The 14,783-nt window shown below is 33.7% G+C and overlaps 1 long non-coding RNA gene and 1 pseudogene across 3 annotated transcripts in view; both read right to left on the reverse strand.

Annotated features, from left to right (window-relative positions):
- Positions 1 to 6,053, reverse strand: part of LOC149567554 (uncharacterized) — a 46,368-nt gene extending 40,315 nt beyond the window's left edge. The window contains exon 1 of one of the 3 annotated variants that reach the window (XR_016361638.1): positions 5,810 to 6,053. This is a non-coding gene — a long non-coding RNA (uncharacterized LOC149567554). Of the gene's footprint in view, positions 1 to 5,583; positions 5,621 to 5,809 lie in introns of those variants that run through there. The other 2 variants (XR_016361639.1, XR_016361640.1) reach the window with 2 other exon arrangements.
- Positions 6,054 to 13,925: 7,872 nt separating this feature from the next.
- LOC149567555 (U6 spliceosomal RNA) lies at positions 13,926 to 14,034 on the reverse strand (annotated as a pseudogene).
- Positions 14,035 to 14,783: the final 749 nt, after the last annotated feature.

Consider the following 14,783-nt stretch of genomic DNA (forward strand, 5'->3'; position numbering starts at 1 on the left):
ATAAAACATGAGAGGAAGTGCCTCTCAAAAACCAAAGAATCCATTGAACAGCTTGCCAATGAGTTTTTCCCAAATTACTCATAGAACCACTCACAACTCACACTTCATGAGCAATATTCGAACATGTGCTAACCATTGCATACATCAAACTCCCAACCACTTTAGAATAAGAAACATCATCCATCTCATGTTCTTCTTCTAGAGTGAACGGGCACATCTTAGAAGATAAGCGGAAATGATCAACCACTAGAGTAGCAACAAATGTAGCATTTGACATATTAAAATTCTCTAAAACTTTTTAAATGTATTTTTCTTCAAATAATATGATTATCCATTTTTGTCTATCTCGGATTATGTCCATCCCAAGAATCCTCTTCGCTGCCCCTAAATCTTTCATGGCAAAACAAAGAGCCAAAAGAATTTTCAACTCATGAACAACTTGAACGCTATCCCCAACATCCAACATATCATCAACATAAAGTAAGGGAATAACGAACTCTCTATTTGCAAGCCTCTTGTAATAAACACACGGGTCTGATTAGTAACATGTAAAATTTTTTTGTGTCATAAAATTATCAAATTTTAAATACCACAATTGTGGAGGTTGCTTCAGCCCATACAAACTCCTCTTTAATCTGCAATATAGATGCTCCTACCCCTATTTAATGAAACCTTCAAGTTGCTCCATGTATAACTCTTCCTGAATATTGCCATGTAGAAATGTTGTTTTTACATCAAGTTGCTCAAGATCACAAGTTGTTGCTATGCCCATAACCAAATGAATCGTTTGCATTTTTACAACTAGAGAGAAAATTTCATTAAAATCAACACCCTTTTGTTGAGAAAATCCCTTCACCACTAATCTGGCCCTACATCTTTTACATCCTCCATCTTCCTCTTTTATCCAGTATAATTTATTTTTCAAAGCTTTACAATTTGGTGGAAGAGGAACCAAATCCCGTGTTTGATTTGCATTTAAAGACTCCATTTCATCTTTCATGGCATCCATCCAATACTTAGAATTGACATCATTACATGCTTGTGTAAATGTCTAAGGCTCTTCCTAATCAGAACTTAAAGAAAAAAGTAATTCGTAATCATCAAGTCTCCTTGGATGTTTGCGTTCTTTGTTAGATCTTCAGAGGTGCATACTCTATTCATTTAATGGACAATGCACTTTATTCATGCCCTATTTCCAGCAAAAGAATTATTACCATTGCCATGTTCAATGTCTAGATTTTGAATGTGAGAAATTCTTTGGACATTACCAGTCCCCTGTTTTGGAGCTTGATATGTATTTGTTTGTGTAGGGCCACGAATATCACAGTGAACTGTGTGATCACTGAAATTATGTCCAAGTCCAATGTGTGGCATTAAAGAGACCACAAACTACAATTGAGGTGGATTCAACGCACCAAAGAGAGTGCACAAAGTTTGAGGACCTTTAATAGCTTGCATGGGATTGTGGATGGTATGCTAGGCCACATTGGAAGGTGTGGGATTGTCTAGGACATGCCACACTATCATGCGCAGCTGCTCACCTTCATCCTGTGGTGGTGGAAACAAAGAGGCGCCTGTGCACTTGAAGAAAAAGTGGGCATTTTTGAAAGCAAAGCATCGTGCTCTCTATCAACAACATGTTCAAGGTATGGACCCCAAGGTGGGGATGTATGAAGAATGGTATACAACATGAAAGAAGATGATGGGCACAACAGATCATTTTGCTCTACAATTTGGTCACCACCAAGTGTAGAGGTAACTCAAGCCTCAACTTGAGAGTGGTCTATGATCTCAGTGCGGGGTAACAGGCATGGAAGAATAACAAAAAGAGGGGATTGTCCCTCAAAAATAGTATTGGGCGATGGTGAGGTAAAACTGAGGAGAACTTTCGACAATTGGTAGAGTAAATTGTTGAACTATAGGAGTTGGGGAGAATGTTACATTGGGGAGAATGTTACATTGGGGACAAAGCTAACAGATTTACCATTGTAAGTCTGGCCTTTTGAAATATATTGTGTGCCATTATCAAATAAATTATATTTGAAATCATTATTTGAAGTAGTAATCAGCTTATACAAAGATGAAAAAGATTTTCATTGAAGATTAGATCCTAACTTAAAATTAATTTATGAGCAACCATATCCCATAATTGAAAGCCGAATTGATCTTCACCATACCCCAAAATACACACCTTTTAGATTTAAAATCCAATTTCATTCTTTTTTCCTTGGGAATGTGAACATAAGCATTACAACCAAAAACATGCAAATGAGAAAATGATATTATTTTACTAGTCCATCGCTCATCAGGAATGTCAAAATCAAGACAAGGAGCACAATTAATTAAATAAGCAATAGTATTACACGCTTGTTGGTTCCCAAAACCACAGATTGGAAATCTAGGGGCTTTGCTGATTCTCTAATAGGAATGCCCAATCAGTTATGGCCAATGAACAAGAATGACTTCAATTCCCCTGCACTTTAGGCTTCGCTACACCTAGGCGAGTAAACCTTACTGCAAACCTAATCACTTAGTCTAAAGCTTTTGTATAGCGAATTTGAGCTTTAGGATTTTTAGGTTGGCAAAATATTTAAAACTTGTTGAAAATGAAATTTGTATGAATGCTTTCATATTTTTTTGTGAAATGAATGTTATTTGAATGGAAGGCACAATGTTTATGAATTATGTATATGAGGGAATATCAAACTCCAAGACATCAGACGTTAACCCATTTTCTTAACATAAAATGTAGACCAATCCCTTATTCCACCTTGGGTGAATAGAGTCAAACTTCTTCAGATCCATATTTACTACCCTAAGAGATAGTATTATACCACCTGCCACTTTATGGGCTAAAACTTCAATTGACAACACAAATCCTAGTCTAATTGAATTTAATTTCTTTAGAAAAATAATTGAATCGGCAACATTATTACTCAAATGGAGACCTTGAATTTTTCAAAAATTTGGGCTCCATCAATGCCTCTGCCCAAAATTCCTTCTCCAAACCAGCATTGGAGAGCATACACCAAGCTCTCTCCAAAATTGTCTGATTTAACCTCTCTGTTGTACCATTTTCTTGAGCTATATAAGGGATTGTTTTAATCCTCTAAATTTCATGGTCTACACAAAAATTATCAGACTCCTAAGAGCAAAAGTTGCCACCATTATCAGTTAATAGACATTTAATTTTCTTCCCAATCTTATTTTTAGCCATAGCCTTGAAACTTCTAAATTTACAAAACACCTCTCATTTATTATTCAACATGTAAATCCATACTTTAGAATGCAATCATCAAGAAACATGACAAAGTAATTAGCACCACTAATAGAAGTTACCTCCATAGGACCAAAAACATCAGAATGCACAAGCTCTAATAGAGAAGATCTCCTCTCATGACCAGTCCTTATGAAGCCAGTTCGATTTTGTTTTCCATATAGAGAATGTTTGCATAGCTCCAAATCAAATGATGTAAGACCCAAAAGTTGGTCTCTTTGAAGCGTTACTTCAAGCCCCTTTTTGCTCATATGACCAAGCCTTTTGTGACAAAGATCAGCGTTACTTTTTATGACAATCATAGCTGCTCTCACTTCACCATTGCACTGTAAAACATATTAACTTTCTAATTTCTTAATCTCTAACAAAACAAACCTACCTTTGGTGACTCTCCAAGAATCAAGATCAAAATTAACATTACAGCCTTGTGTATAATGCCAACTCACAAAAATCAGATTACGTTTAAGTGTAGGAACATGCCTAACATCCTTCAAAAGCCATTTACTACAATTTTCAGCAATAATAAAATATCACCTTTACCGATAGTGTTACATTCTTTGTTATCCCCAATAAAAACTTTACCAAACATACCTTCATGGTAATTTGTGAATGCACTTCAACACGGAGTAGCCTGAACAAATGCATTGAAATCAAGAACCCACAAACTTGCATTTGTGTCACCAGATGCAAGTACCAAAACTCCATCATCTTTAACTATTGCAGTATGTACACCATCATTCATCACTTTGTTTTGGGCCTTTTTATAATTCCAAAATTGCTTCTTTGTGTGCCTTGGTTTAGCACAAAGCCAACAGTGCTATTTATGCCTCTTGACTTTGAATGATGAGACGATTTGCCTCTTCTATTGTTGTTATGTTTGCCTCGTTCCCGACTTTTACCTCAATTGCTTGTGCTCACAATTGTCAAAGCATCACCGGAGGAAGATTCTTGGTTAGTCTTTCAAATGTCTTCACTGAGAAGTGTGGCTGCAACTTCATCGAATTTCACCTTATTCTTGGCTGCTACTAAACTACTCACAGCCATTACTACCCCTTCCCAGCTGTTCAAAAGTGAACATAACAATAAAACGGCTTTTATTTCATCATCTAAAGATATACCAACTGAAATCAGTTGAGTAACTAATACTTGGAACTCATTTAGATGATTAGACATCACTCCCCCTTCTTTCATTTTCAGATTGTATAACTTCATTATAAAAACTTTGATGATGAAGGTATCTCAGTTAACGAAGACAATTTTTTAACCAGCTCTTTTGTTTTCTTCTCTCCTGAAACATTAAATAGCACATTGCTCGAAAGTACTAGAAAAATTGTTGCCCTTGCTTTCAAATCAAGTTTGTCCCAATCCTCATCCGACATAGAACTTTTGTCTTTTGCTTTACCATTGCTTTACCAAGCAATGCAGGTTGCAAATACTGCTTGATAAGCAATGACTCTATCTCCACTTTCCATAGCCCCAAATTTTGCCCAGAAAATTTTTCAACTTTTTCATTTTATCTGCATCATCCATGGCACTGAGAAATCTCCACCGATTTTCAAAAAATCAAACCAAGCTTAACCAGCTCTGATACCAAATGTTGAGCTAAAACAAAATACAGAAAATGAAAATAAATCTAAACTATATCAGACAACCTAAATGCGAAGAATGGCACCAGGATTTATAGTGGTTCATCCAGAATGCGTAGACTACGTCCATTCTTCAAATAGGGGAAAAATCTCTTATTTAGATAAAACACAGTACAATAATAATCAGCAGCTTCAAAACTAGTTTTACATATTACTTTATCAGTCACACCCAGTGGAAGACGAGGAAGAAACAGCAATGATTGGGCATCACTGTCAAAGCCGTTACTTATTCCTATTCGAAACCGTTACATAAACCATAGCCTCCAGCTAATCTTTATGATATTGTGCCACACACATAAAGATATGAGTTTTTACAAGTTTGTCTATCTTTTAGCATAAGGGGTGAAAACAGGCAATATCTACTTAATTGCACATTAGACATATTCAGATTAGTCCAACATTTATAGATAATCTCCCCGCAGATCGATACTAGACATTTTTATCCTTACCATCTTCTTCACGGTATAAGTAACATAAGACACACTTCTGATTATTACAATGAATAAAACAACTATTAATTTTATTTGCATATCATCCTGAACGGATTTCAATTCTATAAGTAATATCTGCTCTTATAGACCAAGCAAGTAGTCCATCAAAATTACTCAAACAGGATTTAATTTTATTTTATTATTGAATACAAAAATGAAGGCATGGTACCGATTCTCCAACAGGTAAACCACTAGGCTGTCACAATTTTCAACATTCCCAACAAAATTACTGCTTGCCCACGTTTTAAGAGCAATCTCATCATTTAAATGGTCTCAAAATAACAGTAACTAGTGCCCAAACCAAAGAAGTAGAACATCCAATAGTTCATCGATTTGGGCAACGGTTCCAGCCCCTAAAGGAGTAGAAAATACAATAACATAAAACGATTTCATACCTATCCAAACCAGATATTAGAAAAGCAATTTCCAGCCTCACACACAGAGTCCGAACTAGTGGGAAATTTGCGATAACAGCTAAAAGAATTAAAACTGTATTATAGATTTTTTAATAGTAATCCGGTAAGTTCCAAAAGAAACACAACAGCGATTTTTATGATAAAACATTACAGAAACCTAGCAGAAGATGGCTGAACAACCTGTGTCGCCTTAACTTCCAAGCTTCCCCAGAGATTCCTTCCCAGTCTTCCAAAAATCAGACCAGAAAAAGAACAATGTTTTCCTTGCTCCCCCCAAATTCTTCCGAGTATTTATTGTGTTTTGTTTAAAATTCCTTCTCGCCTGTTGTGACTAGCTTCCCTCCTTTTATTATCTTTCCCAACATACATGCAGATTCCCAATTAATGGTTTGTTCGTACTAGACAGGTAGTGGCAAGAATTTTCTAATTTAATTTCCCAAATAGAACTCCATTTGTGACCGTTGTTCAAAATTTCCATGCATATTCGATCAGTTATAAAGGACAATCTTTAAGGGGAAATAAAAAATGAGTCCAAGATTAGATCCCATTCTTATGTGAAATGCATTTTTATATTAATTTCTTTTAAATAACAAATTTTAAAATAGTTCAAAATAAACTAAACATTAAATTTCTAATTTTGATTATATGGGAGAATTAAGTGTAACATATATACCTTTCAATAATTCTATTATTATATAATATATAATAGACATTGATATTAATCTAATAATGAATTTAATTCATTTCAATAATTTACTTCCTCTTTGTCAAGGAACATACAATATAATGAGTAAAATAAACAATTTAGCAATTATCCTTTCCCGTACACATCACACGAGGTTAAAGTAGGAACAAAACTTGAATTATGACATAGTATATGCAAGAATTCACATAGATAAATCAAACAATCAAAATTTGCTATGTGGTGTCTAGAGGCTATTAGATGATCTATCCTACCCCTTTCGATAAGTTAGCCTCCTCTACCTCGACCACACCCTTGCCTTCTTCCTAAAATCACTCAGGCACGCTCAAAGATGCATCAATAGACCAATGTCTAAAATCATCATCATAAACAAATAATATTGATTCATATTATATTTTCTTATATCTAATAGAATAAGCATTTATCATCAACATCAATCCTATGCATCATCAATGGCATGAGTATTCACTTAAAATCGTCATATGCATCACATTAAGTTGTGGTATCATTTATAAAATTATAATATAATTATGTCAAAAATCATAAATAACCATCAAATTTAACTAGTATTGCTAAAATAATTATCCAAAATAAATTGACCAAGTCAAAAGTCATAAAAGTTGCTAGGGACAAGCTAGAAAATAGGAACATCATAGGACAAGTCGTGACAAGTGTAGTGTCTCTCATGTTTCTTGTTATATTTTGATCCAAGAGATACTTGTTACTCATGTTATTTTTACATTTGAGATGACTTGATGATCTGATATTATACTTTAATTTCTAGTATCATAGATGTTAGATTACTATGTTATTCAGTTGATCATATATGGATGATGATGCCTTTTTGAGATTATAGTATATTTTATGATGATATATGGTTATCCGGTATTTGGACATATCCTCTAATTACGTTTATATGTTGGATTTGATGCTATGGTTATTTACTTCATTTTTTCTTTATGATACTTTATGTGAAAGTGAGTAATGTAAATGGAATATTTCAGTATAATTAAATAAATGGTTAAATTAGGTCATTTAATGCATTTTTTGCTTTGGCTATGTTATTATATGCAATTGCACTTGATCGTGTGTTTTAGTGTGTAGAATTTATGTCCCTGGCAGTGGCACTTGGAGTTAGTGATTCAATTGTTCATATTTAACCAATGTCATCCATGTATGGTTGATGTATCATATTTAATTGTTTAAATTAAAGCCTCTGGTGATTTAATAAATCTGGACTCATTTGCATTATGTGATTAGACCCGTGAGCGTGTCTATGCATATAGAGGTTCGAATTTGTCGCAAAAGTTATTAAGGAATTATGTGATTTTAGTTTAAGGGAATTTTGGCCTTTATTTAATTTAATTTGATTCTCGGGAGCTTTGTCATAAATGAATTCCAATTACTTGGAATAGCCTATTTTTGTTTGGGTTGATTTAGGGTTTAACTAGGTGACCTGGTTATTTGCTCTAATCCTTTATTCACTCAAAAAGGGAATAAGTATCCAAAAAAAGAATTTTCTTCCTCACTTCTCAGTTTCTGAAATAAGAAAATTGAGAGCAATTTCCAAAGCCTCTTTTGTAGGATTGTGTTTCTGTTTGTTGTGGGAACCATAGGCATGGGATTGTCGTGACATTGGTTTCGTTGGATCTAGCTCAAGGAGACATTGGATTGTCATGATTTTTGATAACTTTTGTGGGATTTTTATTTTATTGTTTAGATTCTCATTTTTGCCCTTTTGGCTATTAGGTAGGGCTCTCTTGTTTTCCTGTTTTGGCTTCGTTTCTACTTCCATTTTTTGTAGTTTTTTATTAGGAGGTTGAGAACTCATGTTCCCTTCCATTTATGATTGCCAATTCTACCTGGTTGGTCAGGCATGAGTATTTCCCTAATTTTCAAGATGGGGGTTTAGGGTTTCACACCGTTATACTGGTCATTTTTGCATATGGTATTCAAATCCAATTTTTATTGGATTTATGTGGCTCATTTTCCCAAGGGTAGAATGGGTTTTATTTTCATTGATTTTTGTCAACTTTGGTTTTTTTGAGGTTTTTGCCTCGATTTATGTGCCACCCAGTTCTCTCATATTTTCTTGGCATGATGTTGGTCGTGGATTTGGATTATTTGTAGGATGTCAATCCGACCATTGTTGCACTTTTATTTTGCATTGGGATGCATGTCGCATCTATACTCCCGAGCTTGTATTTAGTTGAGTGTTGGTTTGCTCGTGTTCTCATCTACCCTTGTTTTTATGATCTTTATGTTGTTAGTGCGCACACACACAATCATGCGCACATGTATTTGTCAAGTGCTTGTAAGGCCCAATATCTCGGTTGTTATCGGTGGAGTTATGTTCATTGGGGTTGGGTTGGGAATATGCATTTGCCTACAAACACTCATCGTGTGATGAGCATGGGTATGTAGGGCAGCACCGTGGAGGGGCTTCTCTTGCAACCTCGGTGACTATTTCCCAAGTTGACATGAAGAAGTTCTAAACAAGTGATAATTAAATAAATTATTGGGTAATAAATATAAGATAATAAAAATGTGAGCACCTAGAGTTGATCCGAGGATACTTAAAATGTGAGCACCCAGAGTTGACCCGAGGACATGGTGTAATAGACTTCTTGAGGGAGTTTTGATTCCACATGATATTTAGCTTGGGTTGCTTGATGTCAAGTGACTTACCCTCCATCAAATCCCTACATAGTTGACCCATAGAGTGTCTAACCAGGACCTATTGTACTTGCACTATCTCATGATCTTAGATTCAGTCATCTTTATTGTTTGGCGTGAGTGTTAGCCATGGATTTTTTTGAATGTGTGTTTGTGGTTGGATCGCTATTTCTATCAGCATAATGGGAGTGGGCCTACAAGTTCCACATGGTTGGGAGGCATAGCTACCTATACCACTATTGGGGATCGATGTACAGAAATAATCTATTTCTAGTTGAGACCAATGTTGGATGTTCACTTGGTATATTCAGGTTTTCAGAGTATGTTTCCTTGTGATTTATGCTTTAATTGGAATGCTTGGATATCATGTTTAGATGATGTTAGTTTCACTGATGCATTCCTTATTATGATGATTTAACATATGGTTAGATGATGTGATTCGTTATTAGTTGGAGTATCTGTGCTTGTTGGATTAGCATGTTAGATCTTCTTGTTCTTATGATGTTATCACATTGTAGTAGTAATGTCCTCATAAGACAACTCTAATTATCTTGTTGGCAATTTGGGATGTTATGCTCGGGGGATGTCTAAGGCCCTTGAGGTCTCATGATGCTATTATAGCTGGGAGGAACTGAGCATGAGTTTAGTTGTTTGTGTACATTGTGATGTTGATTTCTACATGTTTTTCATATGTTGCTACGGATTAGATGGATAATTGTGTTTCCATCTTGTGTTCCATGCTTTCAAGTGTCCATGCCTGAAGTGTGTGGATCCGATACTCCCTGATGTGGAGGTTCTAACTCTTCTCTTTCCCTTTGAATATTCATCGAAATGTTTCCTTGCATTCCTGGACAATGGTGTTTCAGCATTGGGTGATATTGGTAAAGTATTGCATGCCTTAGGGAGTTATGTCGTCTAATACTGGAAAGTATTGCACAACAGTTATAAGTTCTATCATATGATACTGGAAGAGTATCACATGACTATAGCAAGCTCTATTATGTGGTACCTGAAAGTATCACCTAGTAGCTATGAGCAATGGTGTATGATACTGCACAAGTATCGCATCATTGTATTAAAATATCACCTTGCTATAATGAGAATTATGACATGGCTATAGTGGAAAGTATCACATGGGTTTGTGAGAAAACCTACTCAGGCGACCACGAGAACTATTTGACTTCACATAAACTTTTTGAGAGGTAACTTGGCTACCCTTTATGGATTTCTTGAACTCTAGTGTTTGACTTTTTGAATCCGGGGTCTTTTGGATTCAAATGTGGTTATGACCTCGGTAGCATTGTAGTTTTTGGTTTTAGTGTTGCTTGGAGATTCATTGGAAGCTTGGATTGGTTGGTTAAGTCTTCTATTGTGATCTTATGATCAGTCACATGTTGATGTTGTTTAATTCCATGCTTTAAAAAAGTGGCTTTTATTTATCCTTGTTCCAAGGATCTCTGGGCGGGGCATTACAACAAGACCATAACCTCCTACACAAACATACAAGCGTGATGGGAGAAAAAAGTCATCCTCAAATGTTTTTTCTCAAGTACAATGTCTTCTCTACACTATTTAATCAAATCAAGAATGGAAGGGAAAAAATAAATATAGAGAAGATAATCTCCAAAACCCAAACCATATCCCAAAATACAGGAGCTTATCCCAAATTTGTTATGACATGTCACCTACAACCCCCAAACTGCTTCCATCCTAAGTTCTAAATTCAAATTCCATTTTTATACTAATTATCAATAAGAAGATGGACATAGAAGGTATGATAACAAGGAAATCATTGAATGAGATTAACATCCCGAGTGTAGTGTCCATGAAAATGCACCCATAGAGATGTAACTACTCTACTGCTTTGTCCATTTATCCAAACATATTTTATTTATAAAACTAAAAATGAGGAATTTCAACATATGAAACCTCCAAATCCATCCATATCACCCAAAGTGTTTGAGGGATGAATTATTTTAATATGAATTTGAAATAGTAATTCCCTTCCACAATCATATTTTAACAAACATAATTGGCGGTTAAGGTTTACCTCTTTCATTGTAGAAAGATTACAATTTAGATGTAAGATTGGTAAATAGTCTACAAGAAATTCATATTTTTACACTATTTTAAGTGAATTGTGCTTTATTTTTTATTATTGTTTTTGGTTTAGGGAAGAGTGTCAATGGAGAAAGTGCAATTTTTTTCATATCAGACACTAATCTGACATCTAACACTTTTTCGATCATTATCATTCCCACAATAAAGAAGCCTATTCTAAATTTTTTATTACTTTAATTCTTAATAAAAAATGTTATCATTACATAAAAATTTTATTTTTTATTTTTTATTTTTTCAAGAGCTTTTTTTTTAATTGGTAAATGACCAAGGCCTTGTTTATATTATTAATAGAAAAAATTTACAATTTATTTTTCGAGAGTTATTGTATAGTCTTAATTATCTAAAAATTATGTGTTAAATGTATTTTAGCTTTCATATATATATATATATATGTGGACATAATTTTGTCTTCTTGTTATAAACTATATTTTAGTGTAATGATGAAAAGCTCTATTTTATCTAGTAATTATATTGGTACATGCCAACAATTGTTTTCATGTGTGGATGCAAAAATATCATTTAATAAAAAAAATAAGTATTTAATTTGATATATTATACAATATAGTTGGCTTGTAATACTTGGTATTATGCAGGAACATATTTGTAAAAAAGATTAACTTTTTAGCTTTTCTAGGATTTTCTTATATTTGAAAAACAAATGTCTGTTTTAGAAAAACTTCATTTTTATTAATAATAATATTTTTAATGAAGTGATCTATAGAGGATTTGATTCATCATATTCAAATTGAATTAAATAAGAAATTGGACTATTACATAAACATTATACAACAAATATTTCTAATTAAAATCATAATAACTAATGACATCATAGCATATAAATCACTATGAAAATGGTGTTTTCTAGGGAGGTGAACATTTCAAGTGGTTGCATTGCTATGAAGTATAGTGTGGAGTCTAAACTTCTACTTTTTATCCATCCTTGTGATGCAAAGTATCTTGGAAAACACCATAATCTCAAGGATCTTGATGATCCAATTCACAAAATGATATTAGAACAATCATGTTAGAGGAAATAACATCCAACTCCATCAGTGGTTCATCAACATAATCCACAACTCAAGCATTCAATCAATGCATCCAAACAACCACCTTCAAGGTTCTTTTTAAACTCATCATTTCAAGAACCAAACCGACATTGTATTCAAGGTCATCCAATATTGGGGTATTTCTCTATTTCATAGGTACACAATTAGGTTGGTTACAAAATTTTTCTATTTCACAAGTACCAAAACTTGTGGGTTGTGAACTGACTGAATCTTATTACTAGCACCTTCATTATTTATTCTAAAATGCCCATTGTCCTCTAATCATATTGTAAAACCTCCATTGATGTTAGTGTTGATTGGCAACTAAACATGAATTATTTAACTTATCAAAATCATTCATAGTCAGGATCAAATACTAATAAGTACACGCCACACTTTAAAACACATAAAAAAGATTAACTTTTTAGCTTTTCTAGGATTTTCTTATATTTGAAAAACAAATGTCTGTTTTAGAAAAACTTCATTTTTATTAATAATAATATTTTAAATGAAGTGATCTATAGAGGATTTGATCCATCATATTCAAATTGAATTAGATAAGAAATTGGACTATTACATAAACATTATACAAAAAATATTTCTAATTAAAATCATAATAACTAATGACATCATAGCATATAAATCACTATGAAAATGGTGTTTTCTAGGGAGGTGAACATTTCAAGTGGTTGCATTGCTATGAAGTATAGTGTGGAGTCTAAACTTCTACTTTTTATCCATCCTTGTGATGCAAAGTATCCTGGAAAACACCATAATCTCAAGGATCTTGATGATCCAATTCACAAAATAATATTAGAACAATAATGTTAGAGGAAATAACATCCAACTCCATTAGTGGTTCATCAACATAATCCACAACTCAAGCATTCAATCAATGCATCCAAACAACCACCTTCAAGGTTCTTTTTAAACTCATCATTTCAAGAACCAAACTGACATTGTATTCAAGGTCATCCAATATTGGGGTATTTCTCTATTTCATAGGTACACAATTAGGTTGGTTACAAAATTTTGCTATTTCACAGGTACCAAAACTTGTCGGTTGTGAACTGACTGAATCTTATTACTAGCACCTTCATTATTTATTCTAAAATGCCCATTGTCCTCTAATCATATTGTAAAACCTCCATTGATGTTAGTGTTGATTGACAACTAAACATGAATTATTTAACTTATCAAAATCATTCATAGTCAGGATCAAATACTAATAAGTACATGCCACACTTTAAAACACATACTTTGTCCAAATAATTCTTATTCATTATCTTTTTATTTATTTGATTATCAATGACAGTAATTTTTTGAAAATAACTCATTTTCCATTTTATATCATGCCAAGTTGTGACAGGCTCTTGTTGTAAGGCCTAGTATGTAAAACAAGTACTTGGAAACCATGTGCAATGACCCACATGATCTAATAATACATTTAGTTTTCCATAATAATAAAGTAGGATGAAATATTGGAAAATATTAAGTCTCAAGGAAAATAATATTAAGTACATATATCTTATTTTTCTAATTTTGGAGCAAAATTGTTTTTAGACCACTTCTTGATTTATGTGTGTCATCCTTGCACAAGGGCCATGCTAATTTTCTCTGTACCATTCCAATTCTATCAGATATCTCCAAAGGGAGACTAAAGTCATCATACAATGGCCTATATGAATTTCTAATATTATTTTCACAAAACAAGTGTGGGAGCAAAGTCGCATGTGTCTATCTTGAAGTACCTTGGGAGTAGACACATTTATCCATGGGGGCATCTGAAACTCCCACTCCCAAAAAAATAGATACATCAGGGTTGCTAACCAAGCAAACACGTAGGATCGAACTAGGGACCTAGTCTTTCATCAACCACCTTTTTGTGGTCCCACCACATTTGGACTCCGTGGAACTTGTCTTTAAATGAAGGAATCTTCTTCTTATTCTATGGATATTCTGAAAGCTTCCCACATCATTTGTTATGTAACATCTTAATGGTTGAATGAAGGCTCGATAAATATAGTACGAAAAACTATACACTAAAAACCAATCAAAAGGCTATTTTCCTAAGACGATGGAGAGAAAAGACAAGGGGCGCAAGCGCCAAAGTTCCTGCCTTTAATGTGATGGGTTTAGAGGTAGGATTTGAGCTAAGGTGTACATTTAATTGTGAACATGAAGTGGAATGCTAGTGCTGAGGAGACCCACATTTGCATAGGAGGCCTAGTGACTAGGAGATCTAGATTTTTTCCTTAATTACATCAAATGAAATATGATTGTAACAAATGTAACACTTTTCTATGACCTTCTATGAGTTTTGCTAAGAATTTTTTTTAATCTTTAACTTAATTTGTTTGAAAAAATGTTAGAAATAAAGTATATGTAAATCTAGAAATAATGTTTA

Source organism: Cupressus sempervirens, chromosome 3 (genome assembly GCF_028749045.1).
Source record: "Cupressus sempervirens isolate cs-2001-9-10 chromosome 3, ASM2874904v1, whole genome shotgun sequence".
Classification (NCBI taxonomy): Eukaryota; Viridiplantae; Streptophyta; class Pinopsida; order Cupressales; family Cupressaceae; genus Cupressus; species Cupressus sempervirens.